Source organism: Bombus vancouverensis, chromosome 10 (genome assembly GCF_051014615.1).
Source record: "Bombus vancouverensis nearcticus chromosome 10, iyBomVanc1_principal, whole genome shotgun sequence".
Taxonomy (NCBI): Eukaryota; Metazoa; Arthropoda; class Insecta; order Hymenoptera; family Apidae; genus Bombus; species Bombus vancouverensis.
The window spans coordinates 14,047,041-14,060,207 of NC_134920.1; the positions used below are offsets into that span (position 1 = coordinate 14,047,041).

Here is a 13,167-nt window from a genome sequence, read left to right on the forward strand (position 1 = left end):
AAGCTTTAAAGCTTATGTTTCGTCGTGCCTATTCTCTCTATCCGCGTTTTACAATCCCGTCTTGCAACTTTCTAGAATTCTGACGTAAAACGTTTTACGAAAATATATTAATTTATCACAGCATGCCGACCACGGATAAGTTAAACGGATTTATTTCATGGCCAAAATGCTGTAACTCTGTACATAGTTACAATTACGATACATCGAAAATTCCTATTTTGTTTGCGTATTGTATGCATTGCATAGATTTTTGCCAGCTTTGAATTTGCCACAGACGTATAAACATTTATTTTTTTTATGTTCATTACGTTCATTATCGACATTCTGGAAATGACCGTTCGAAGCGTGCGAAATAGTTTCGTCATCGAATAAGCGACGAATATTACCCGTGGAACCGTGACCCGACCTTCCAAGGGTTGAAACGCGGTCGAAAGTAATCCGTGCGACACGCTGTAACATTAGTCGCATAGTTTTCCACGGCGTTCACGCGATAAGGGAGATTTTCACTTCGCATCGGACCGGTAAAGCGAGCAAAATTTCGTCAAAGAGAATCCGGCAAGAGAGCGAGGTTGGATGCGTGGCGTATAGACAGTTCTCGGGACGTACCTTTACCTGCTGTCCCTACCACTTTCTTTGGCCGGTTGGTGGGCACCGCGTTCTCGTTACCGTGGTCCACGCTGCAATACCGTTTCGCTATCTCCTCATTCACCTCGCGATTCGACAGGATCGAAGAACACGCGCGCGTATCTTTCCAACATTCGTCTTCGAGCTGTCAAACTTTCGGAAATCCACGATCCTTCGTTCGATTCTATATCTTTTCACGTTCGTGCGGCGAATCTTCGTCGAGGAAGAGGTCGAACCGTTCTCAGAATTTTCCAAATTTTGTCCCGCCAAAGTGATGGATTGGGCGAAAGTCCGCCTGTTCGACGTTGCTACACACAGGAAGATTGGATTTTGATATTTCTACCTTGGTCTCGCACAAGCAGGCGTAGAGAGTAAGATATGAAATTTTGAACAGTAAAAATAAAAGATAAGAGTTGGCGATACAAAACTCGATCGCCTGCCTTCCTTTGGTCGCTAATCGCTGCAGAAAAATCACGTGCCATCGCCACTTCGAGGCTCACGATTAGTCGTATGCTACCTGGTTGGAAGCTTCGCCTTTGGTACTCAAGTTTCTATACCATCGCTTGACAAATTTTCATAAAAGAATCACCGATGGTTGATTTCTTTGGATAGACGATACGCGCGAAGAAGATACGCAAAATCGACGAAAGGGACGAATCCGACGCCGATCGTCGGTCAGTGGAGAAACAATCAAACGATAAGGTGATAAGCAGGCTTGGTTGCAAGGTGGAAAGTAGGTTGAAGAGGAAATCCTACGAGGGATATCGCGAGCAAGGGAAACGGCGATCACGGTCTAAATGAGTACGACCGACAAATATGCGCGTGTAGCACCTTGCCGATAGAGAAACCTGCCTCGTATGGTTTTGTTCCTTCCAATCGCTTACCTCGACGAAACTGTTGTGCGTTACATAAAGAGGGATTTTACCGACCAGTTAACGAACCTGGTTGTGCGCGCATATAGGGAACGTCTGTCGGCTACTTTACGTAAGTAAATATGAATAATTTCTTATCCGAAAGTGACGAAGAACGTGGATGTTACGCATCCTATCATCTACGATAGAGCAAAGAATACGGTCACGAGTCCAGTACGGTGATCTATCGGCGATAGCCCTGTCTTGCAATAATTTTATTAGAAACTTTCGGAGCAGTTGTCGAAAACAGGGATCGTCTCGTTTGTTCGATAAAAGTTGCGTTTCCTGTAAATGACGCGCGGGTCAATCGTGTAACAAGAAAATTGTTAAAATTTAAAGGCCAACGAATGGATACAGAATCTACTAGACGATTTAGGAAATCGTACGGCGTAGAAAATTAATATTCTTAATTATTTTGCACGTTAATACGCGCGAAGAAAGTACGCGAAACATCGATCGTATACGCGAATTACAGCGGATGGCAGAGAATTTGATGGAACTTGCCGCGCTCGAGTCTTCTGACGGTTGATAAAATTTTTCGCCTTGGTAGAATAGATTTGCGAAATATTTCTGTATCCGAGTGTCCGTGGATAAAATAAGCTGCGAACTTCGTAAAACGACCGATAAGAGCAATATTTTCGAATTACTTTGCCTTCGATGTGTATATCGTGTATATATCGATATGTACATATTCATACGTGCAATTTTAAAGACGGCTACGAAGATGTTGAACAATCACGTATTGTTTATCTAATTAAATGGAGAAATTAAAGAGCGAGCTACATACAATTTTTTAAAATAACTTTTGATCCTGAGGTGGAATGAGGTGGAAACAAATAAAAATAATTCGAAGTTTGACGATAAGATGATTGTACGTTCTCGGAGAATATTTTCTTCTCGGCAAGTATTAAATAATCTGCGATCGCGTTTTCACATAAATTGGATTTTTTGTAAAAAAGAACTTGACGAAACTTTCTTCGCTAAACGATATTACCCTGGTAATTAGGCTACAGATTCTTGCGCGAATTTATATTTTTATCGGCACGATTTGAATTTTGAAAATTCTAACTGGTATTCTCCTTTGGATATTTCATCTATTTTTGTACATTAGATACGCGTTCTCTGTATCTCTGTATCGTTCGATTTTGCAAAACTGTTTCGTTGGCACTGCAAAGTTTCGGTATAAATTGAAATATTGCGCTATGTGCGTGTTGGATGCAACAGGACATCGAGGTATGACCTTTCACCTTAACGATTACCGCAAGGTTCGGGTAACATTTCTTTCCGTTTACGAGGCGTTTAGTTTCTATCTCGCAGTGTCGTTAAACTGTCGTTACGGCACGTCCTCGTGAATTCAAATAAACGTCTTAACTTAAATATCATAGCGACGACTTGGAATCTGTTAGATCGTCGTTAACAGGGCCAAATAGCGTAAAAGTAGCTGAATAGTCGAAATTTCGATTTAATAATCGTCCCGTATTTTTCTACGATGCTATGTCACCCTTTTAAACGCGATTAAACGAATAGGTCACTTATATTATTTATAAATCGAGATTAAATAATTCGTAATTTACGTATAACTTTCTTTTCTAACGAACGATATCTGTTCGATCGGTCTTAGACGGAACCATTAACCCGAACTTTTCTTTGTATCGTTTCACCTGTAGGCATGTTTCGCTGTATTATTACACGGTACGTTGACTGCAACTACTGGAACTACTCAAACTATTATTTGATATTTAGGGCAAGTTCAGCTGCCTCGCAACGTTGATCAGTCACTGTCAAAACGTTTAAATGTCGCTGTAAACACGCTTTAAAACGGAAATAACTCTTTGTTCGCTTGCTTCCGTAAATAAATACGTATTTCTCAAATATATACACGAACATGTAATTTTATTGATACAGAAAATCACGTCTTACCTTATCTCGAGTAAAAGTTTTAAGTAAACGTTTCTGTAAAAACGTTCAATATAATCTCTATATTTTTATATAACTTCGGGATGTAATAATTTCACATCGAATCGTTCTTAGTAAAAAAAAAACGCATTTGGAAATAGTAAATGCGATAAAATTACGTGGTCCACTCTGAACAGGCTTTCGCAAAGATATCACTTTCTCTTTATGATCGCATCAATTTTTTGACCGTTCGAACAAGTATACTCATCCAGAGCCTTTCGAAAGTAAATTGGAAGAATTTACTTTTTTCTTAAGGTATTCGGCATATCCTCGAAAACGAGTCAAAATTTGCCAAATTACGACAAACCTAACCGCGAACGTAAACCTTTATGTAATTGCTTAAATAAATTTAACTAACAGCAAATAGCATAGTGGACTTTTTAAATGTTTAACGTTCGAGTAATTTCGTGGGTATTTTGTCGATATTTTACAAAGATCGTCTGCATTAACGTGTTATTACATAAAGCAAGAGCAAAGATAAAGCAATACTCGGTAAAAAGTGACAAAGTCGACTTTCCCTTTATTTTCAAAGACCTTGATATAGCAACGTATTTTTGGGCCTTTCCCGTTTTGAGACAAAATGGATTTTACACGTCGAGGTACACTCCTTTGCTTAAGTGTTCGTAATTTTATAAATATAAAATGTTAACGACCTGAAAATAAATTAACTCGTTTCACAAGTGCGGGAAGTTGGTTATTTAAATTTCGAATTCGATGATCTAGTAGACGATATCGTTGCTAATTTACCGTTGCAAAAACACATTTTATCTGACTGACGACGTATCGATGATTCGCGTTTCAACATCGCCAAGCTGGATTTCTCGCTGGATTGTCTAACAATTCACAGTATAACGAAGAAGGCTTCGATCTTCTTCGTTGTAATATCGCCGAATCATTCGGTGAAAATTACCTAACGCTTTTGAAATTGTATTTATTCCACTGTTATATGTTCTTAGACGGTGAAACCGTTCGAGTATCAATTTTTTCCTTCACCTTTCGCGAATACTGTGACGTAATTGATCGGAACCGTGATACGTTACTGTCATCGATCTTTCGATGAAATCTAACTGATTTAAGATAATGACAAAGAAAATGTAAAGGATGAACGCGAAGGGAGAAAAGGAAAGGAAAACCAAATAAAGTTCGATATATCGCGGAATGTAATAAATTTTGCAATAAATATATCGTCTACTTTCTTGAAGATAGCTTGGAAACTGAAAAATCTATGATTCGTGGAAATTGATATTTATAAAATGAGAATAATGGAGACGCGAAATAAGGCACTGGATGCAAGCCAATGGTACAAACGATATAAACTTCTATCACGATTCACGTAGAGCATCGTAAAAATATCGAGAATTGCGGTTTCAAATGGAAACCACAAGCTCGGGATAAATGCTTCCCTGTATCTTTTCCACGATATCTGGAATGTTTACTTCGAACCGTCTGTCTCTTCGCTTACCAGGATTTTTCTGTAATAGTAGCATCGATTGTATAAAGAGAAAGCGTTTTCAAAATCTTCGATAAAAAATAACAACTTTTGCTGAAAACTTGATAACAAAAAGAATTCTTTCTTTTATACATATTATCTTTACGTATTCTTACATATATACAGGGTGGTTGGTAACTGGTGGTACAAGCGGAAAGGGGGTGATTCTAGGCGAAAAAAGAAGTCGAAAATATAGAATAAAAATTTTTCGTTCCAGGCTTTGTTTTCGAGAAAATCGACTTTTTTTTAATTTTTCCATCGAGACAACGATCTACAGTGAGATCCGTTATAACGTACCGCACGCGTACCGAGCGAACATTCAAAGTCGATTTTCTCGAAAACAAAGCCTCGAACGAAAAATTTTTATTCTATATTTTCGACTTCTTTTTTTACCTAGAATCACCCCCTTTCCGCTTGTACCACCAGTTACCAACCACTCTGTATATACTCTTGACAATTTGTCCAGATGTGGACTTTCGGTAAATTGGTTTAACGACGTTGCGATCGTAGCGCGTAAACGTTTGTGTGACTGAAGAAACGTCGGTAATGACTGTATAAATGCGATTGCGTTGCGTTCGTTTTATGGGAATTGCGAAGAATTGGCAGATAATCAGAGTGGAAGATCGATCGAGCGTTTTCTTGTTGGTCGATCGGATGGCTAGTAGTAGCGGGTAGTATCGATGTATTGGCTGCGGTATTGGGACGATGATCTAATATCCAAACAAAAGAAATAGAATACGATTTTCTTTGCGTATAGTCTGATTTCTGAACGAGGATTAGAAACAGAATTCCAAGTAAAATTTATAGAGCGAGATACAAGATGCAAAAATATGTAAAATATGCGAAATGAAACGCTCGTTACGATATTTGATAGATGAAACGAATCTGTGTTTAAGTTGTATCTCTTTAGCTATTCTATTTTACTTGGTGTATGCTAATCGATAGACAAACTCGTTACTAATTCAACTTGGAGCTTGTTATTTAGGATTTCGTTATATTTGTAACGCGATGTATACGAGTACAATATCTATTCGATTGTTGTCGATCTATATCGACGAGTATAATGTCTACCGTAGTTAAGCTCGTAATATCCCACTTATGATAAAGGCGGTTGCGTTAGACTTTCCTTTTCGAAAATATTTCTATATATTTTCTATAAATAACAAGAAACTGTGGAACTAATCGATATTTCTATATAAGTGGCCGTTTTAGAAAAAGGAAATTAAGTAGCCGTTAACGTACACCAACTCGACCAGTCAAGATTTCAAGGTTCGATAGCCATCGAAGGTGATAGATAGCGTAGTTTTAACGTAAACGATCCATAACCACCATCGTTTTCATCGCATTTGTTTATTTTAGTACTAGGCACGTCGTACATTGCCTTGTCGTGCTTGCATCAAGTCGGATTATTAATGCAACCTAATGTACAATGACTCGTGAGATAGTATAGCAGTACCATAGACAAACGCTGATTATTTATTGCCGATGTACGGAGCAAATATGTTCGACGGAGGCGATGCTCGAGCGTGGAATGCGTGGAATGCGTGGCGATACGTAATTTGATAAAATGGTTTCCATTTATAGGACGTGTTCTTATTTTATACGACATATACAGTCCTATTTTTTATTCCTATTATTTACATATATTTGCATATCAACGATTTAACAAAATTATTATAAAACTCAATTCTCCTTTTTCGGAATTTTCGGTTTTTAATTAAGTTCGTTAGTTCGTAGGTATATCCTTGATATTGTGACTTTGCTTCGTTCGGAAATGTCGAAAGGTTGTGAAAGCCCGATCTGGTTGTAGGTTCTCGGTGCAATAACGGTAGGAAATGTGCGTCACGCTTGTTTCTGTCCCTCCTCGTGGACGCAAATGGAAAGTCAGGAATCACAGTTCCTCCTTCGCAAATAGACGGCAAGTGAACTCTGTCAGGTACACCATTCGTCCTTGCGGTCGTTATATCTACGTATTTCTACATAGTCAGCGAATACGAAATACGTTGTACCATCGTTATCGATCGAACATACTTAGAATTTGTTAAATTCCACCTTCAAATTAAATTCGGTTCTCTCCCATTTGGATCATTGACAAATTGAAAATTTTGCATTGGCCATAACGAAATTTAATTTTTTAAATATTTGAGAAAATACTTTCTGCGTCTAGCACTGTCGTAGTAGCATTTGACGAGTTAAATAGAAAAAACTCAGTCAATATTGATATACCCACTACTCATGTAATAGCAATTAGGACATCGCAGATAATCGTTTACCGTTATTTTCCTGTGTTCACTTTGAGTAACATTTATTATTTTTTTATTTGAATTGTCGCTAGCTGTTGACACATCTAAGTACATTCGACGTAAATTGCACCGATTGGTCGACGTTTGACTCGTAATTAAATTGAAATTCATATTTAAATAATCGATAATTAGAAGAAGGTTCAGCGCCATCGAGTGTCATCGAGGTAGCGAGCGTTAGAAAATAATCCTTCGACCAAACAATTGTATGGGAAGAGGAAAAGATATGGAATCGTCGAGAAACCGTTTGAATCGTTAAATCGTTGATACGTTATTAACGTATAAAGGTTCAAGGTACCGAACCGTTACCTTGAAATACGTTTGTCAAGGTCTTCATTTTGAACAATTTTTTCTTATATACAGGGTGGTTGGTAACTGGTGGTACAAGCGGAAAGGGGGTGATTCTACGCGAAAAAAGAAGTCGAAAATATAGAATAAAAATTTTTCGTTCGAGGCCTTGTTTTCGAGAAAATCGACTTTGAATGTTCGTTCGGTACGCGTGCGGTACGTTATAACGGATCTCACTCGTTGTAGATCGTTGTCTCGATGGAAAAATTAAAAAAAAAATTTTTCACCCTCTTTCCGCTTGTACCACCAGTTACCAACCACCCTGTATATAAGGGGTGGTCGATTTTAGTTTTCAAGCGATACACAGGACATACGGTCGGTAATCGCGTATGCCGCGTGGAGCTGTCCGCGTGTTACCTCCTCGTAAATCTCAACAGGATCGTTTTAAACATCTTCATAGAAACGTACAAACAATGAAAAAGTAATAAAAATACCTTGATATTTCTTAATATCTCTTTATTTATATATTTTTGTAAAGAAAATGTAAAAATGTAAAATTGTCGTATCTTTACTACAAAACAAACGTAACGCATATTCTATTTTGGATACACTTTTATAATAACGATAGCTATTATTACTTTACTTTACAGAATATAACGATTACTGTAAGCTCGCACAGTTTTGTAACATGATATAGAAAATTGAAAGTAAGGTGTAGCATATCGATGAAAGTAAATGTAGCTTGAAACATTATACAGAATCATTGCTATACCAAATTTCAAAAATGGTTTACGCTCCAAATACGAAACGAAATGGTAGGCATCAGACGCGACCATGCATTACCGCTTTCTCTAAAACGTTCGATACGATCGAATCGCAAGAATACCAACGGTATTATCGTGATACATCATTGAATAACTTTTGTGATCGTTCAATGAAGAAATCGTAGCAGGTACCAGAAACATCAAATACATATTTTTATAGATTTCAACACTTTTCGTGCGATGCATAAAGTAATTCACGAAAGTGTTCGAACGTCCTTGAAAACAGAGTAACTTTTTTTTTAATCGAGCTAACCAGTTTGCGTTTTTTTTTTTTTTGGAGGAGTTAGAAAGACTAGAGTTTACTAGATGAAACGTAGAATCGAACTTGGTACGCGCTAGCTTTTGGTAACTGACAACTTTCGATGATTTTTCAACATCTATCCACTTAGCTCAGGCTGATTTTTAAAAGTCGAATATCTTTATAAAAAGTATATAAAATACATAAAACAGCGCTTTAGCGAGACTTTGCTTGACTTCGTACGACGATTTTGTTAAAAAAATTTGGTAATTATTGGGAATAGGAATGACATCGCCGATTTTAGTGATCTTCAAATATATATGTATCATAGCAAGATTAACATTCTGAACAACTTTTTTTATACTTAATTTTCAAGATGTCCGCAAAAAAAGACTTGTTCAAAATATTGACCTTGACGATATATTTCAACGTCATTGAAATCGGAGAGGTCGTCCATATTCCCAATAATTACCAAAAATTCTTCTCTCCATTGTATAAACTATTTTCTAGAACAACATCTTAATCTTTATGTACGAACTTCCTTTTCGCGAAAAAATGGCAGAAAATTTCCAAGATCGATAGGACCGAAAATCTCGTTATCGAAGAGATGCGTTGCATTTAAAACGTCCATCCCTTTCTGTTCACGTAGCAATCGTAAAATGCTTCGACGTTAATCTCGATCAAAGCGTGCTCTACCAACCAAGAGGAGAAGAAAAAGAAAGAATGATAGCGAGAGCAAGGAAAGGCAATATAGGATTGCGATATGAGCGTTGAAAATTTCAAATGCGTGTAAAATGTACATGTACAATGTACTTACGTACATATGTATCCACGCATCTATATGTACTTCGATCTGCATTTGTAGCGAATACACGTGATCGTTAAACATTTCTTAAGGCCCTGGAGCGACCCAACGCAATTCTTCCTTAATTTATCGAGTCTTGCAAACTTCGATGCAATCGCGAGCTACTGTAACATTTACGTTTCATTACGTTTACTAAACAGATTTTTATAAAATAGATTTGTGTTTTTAGGATATCAAAAAGCGGTAATGTTATAACGTACTTGGATGGTTTGATTCTAATCGGTAATTTAATACTTGAATTTCTAACGCGCGTGAACAAATTCATTTTACAAAACATAGATTAAAACGACCATTTCCAAAACGGTATATTTTAAAAAGAATTATTGAAAATTTCTTAAGAATACAACAGCAGTTTCCTAACTTATACGTAACATTTTCAGTTTTGTATTCGTAATTTAGAGGAAATTAGTATTAGAGGATTAGTATTTACAGAAAAATAGAGTATTGGCACAAGCACATAGATCCATCGTTTGCACAAATAGAACACTGTTACGTTATAATCGATCTACGATGTTATTTATGTCGTGTACGGGGCATTTGATCGTAAAGATATTGTTATATTTTTTGAAAGATTATACAAATTTTATAAAAGTCTATATTTTTCTCTAATTACGTCGATCATTTCTAACGAGTATATCAGCTACGTAAGGATGTATATTAGTATACTCTCTCATCGATATAATCTGTCATAACACGCTTCATTAAAAATATATGGAAATGAAAGTTGTATAGAGATAATTTCTAGGAAAGAAAGTATTTAAGACTTCCGGTATTTAACACCTAAGTATTAAATACATCTTTGTAGAGAGTAGAAAACCATATGGCGTTTAGTGCAGCTATAATCCTAGAATTTCATTTCAAATAAATTTCTAACGTAAATGTTAATTAAATATACATGTAATAAAACGCATAAAATTACATCTATCCGCAGTGTATTTCGTTCTAATAACTTGAAACAGTTTCGACCTGTTCCAATTGTATAGAACGCTATACGCCATCGTCGCAAATTTGAAATCACTCTTCCAACTGTACTCACGTTCAATCATCTGCTAATTTTATTATCAATACGTTAATGCAGCGAGTATCGATAATAACATCTGTTAAAATTTCTCATTAAACGATTTTCTAAGACAAGATAGAGTTTTAATTGTTTCATTTGCTACTTCTTCAATTCTCAATGGAATGCGCAGTGATCCCAAATCGTTATCACTGACAGATCTTTGAAAACATCGACATTCAGCACGTTTGACGCTGATGGTTAACGTAATGCTAACGTCGGATGTAACCTCTATAACGAAGAAAATGTATCGTAACACATATGTATGCGTACGTATACGTGTTTTGTAAATTAGACAGTTGAAACTTGATAATTTCTGTGACTCGAATGTATAATTATTTCTTTCTAGTTACGATTACGATTATGTCATGATTATGTCCTAGTATGATTATGCCATTCTTCGTTAATCGTTCGTGCCGTATAATTCATCCAGGGAAACATAACAGATTACGATGCACGTATACCGTGTTTACATGGAAAAAGTGTTTCGGTATTAATTTCCATTAAGTACTATTTACTTGTTCTACTATCGTTCTTGTTATACTTCTCGTAAATATTACAACATCCCGATTACGTTAATTGTATTTCTTCTCGTACTATTAATACGTAAATACGTATTAGTAAATAATTTACTTGTACACACATAATACAAATATTTGTTATTATATTTCTGTTCAAAAGTGAATCGTTATTCAAATTTTTTGTATTTAGCATTTGGATCCTCGAATCAGACTTAATTCAGTTATACAAGTATTTGCGATATTTCTTTGAACAAGGAGTATTTAACTAAAGCAGAGTACAATATTTGTATAAATAAGAAGTATGTACGTAAAAAGTAAATCTCCAGTTACAAACCATTGTTCTCACGCTTGTTTAATATCAATGTTTAATGTTTATTCGTGGAATATTTATAAAATAGTTCAAAACAAATATCTCTTTACTTTGTTTGACGAGCAATAACGTATTCCATTTTGTATTATTAAACGTGTATTTCAGAATACTAATATTAAGTATATGTTCGCCTTTGAAAATCAAATCTTAGAAGATTATCGATATGGATAAGTGGAACACGTGTAGAAAGAACCAATTATCCTATGTGTTTAAGTAATCGCTTGATTAATGTTTCAGTGAGGAGTAACGTACGTACTTACATAGATAAGTATATAACAAGTCGACTGCATTCATATATAATTTCTCAATAATTGTAAGATATTTGTACAGAAATTTACATTACGGCCAACAAGCTTTCCAAGGATATTATATTCATTTCGTCATTTTTCGAAATCTAGGCACTGAAAGTTTGAAATAGTTTTCACTTCCAACACTCGTTCATTTCTATAATGGATACGTCGGTGAAATCGGTTCGTCGTTGAATCACTGCCATGAAATATCGAATTTTCCACGAAGTTCGTGCAATTTTTACGCAAGATAATTTCTGCATTTGTTGTCAAAATATGCCATATCACGAAATTAGAAAAATTTATAAACTTGTCCTTAATGGTTTAAGGAGGGGAACCGATATAATTGAAGTAGTTGTTAAATTTTTGTAATAAGGTTGGCAATTGTTTCGATAAAACGAATAATTGGTTACGAGTTGAAACGTCTCGCGATGATCTGTCAAGTATCTCGTATTCTTGTCGAGGAAATTCTCAGTTCCCAGGGCTATAGAATCATTATCTTGTCTCTTCGGGGATGTAACGGTTTCATTGCGTGTCTATCATCGAACAAATCCTATTTTCGTTATGCGTAACAGCTCTAGTCATCTGACAAGGCTATTTCTTTGTCGTTCGAGTTTTTTCCTCGGCCGGGACTTTTCACAGTATGTTAACGTAAGTTATAATTGGCTTAAACGATTAATACGATCTTGTAACTAACTTTTTTATCAGTTTTGTAATTTGTTTACTATTTTTGGAATCTATATTTATTTGGAATTTCTTTTATTCGTCGTGTATAGTTCTCGTCTGACGGCTTGAGAGTTTTACACGCGTCTCTTATCTCCTCTTCCTTCGTCCTTCTCCACCTACGCTTTCACTCTATATAGTTCAAACACTTCGCCTACAGATTACACGTATAGTAATAGTATGTATATTTCTACATTTACATGTCACGGTTGAGATCGCGGTTCATCCGACAGGCGCACGTAAAATCTAATTCTAGATATTTTTAAGTTTATAATTGTTCGTTCTTTGTACTTAAATTAGTAATTACGTAGTTTATACATACCTCAAGTATATCTATATTTTATGTTTTGCTGATCGAGAACGAGTGGTTCCAGCGGGGTATGATCGTTGGCTGGTATATCGTAGTTTGCATTAATTTTAGTACAATTAAAGACTCTTCATATATTTAGTTTCTTTCGAAAAAATAAGCGCTACAGCATAGTTAGATTTTAAGCTACTGTATCTGTCAGATGCACCGCGATCTCTGAGATGCACACGAGCGGCACGACACCGGTTGCGATCCCGTTGCGGTGCCGCTATGCGATACAAGACTGGCTATGGATAGAACGTAGCTATGCACGAAGCAGTGTTTTGCGTATTTAGTATACAAATATTTTATTACAGGAAATGGTAGAAAATACTATACGATGGTAATCTTCCGAAAGGTGCCATCGC

General features: G+C 36.1%; 1 protein-coding gene across 1 annotated transcript in view; it reads left to right on the plus strand.

Annotated features, from left to right (window-relative positions):
* Positions 1-692: 692 nt before the first annotated feature.
* Positions 693-13,167, plus strand: part of dsb (scavenger receptor class B member debris buster) — a 38,550-nt gene continuing 26,075 nt past the window's right edge. Inside the window, exon 1 of the mRNA XM_033346306.2 lies at positions 693-1,608. The gene's annotated coding sequence lies outside the window, so the exon portion shown is untranslated. The remainder of the gene's footprint in view (positions 1,609-13,167) is intronic.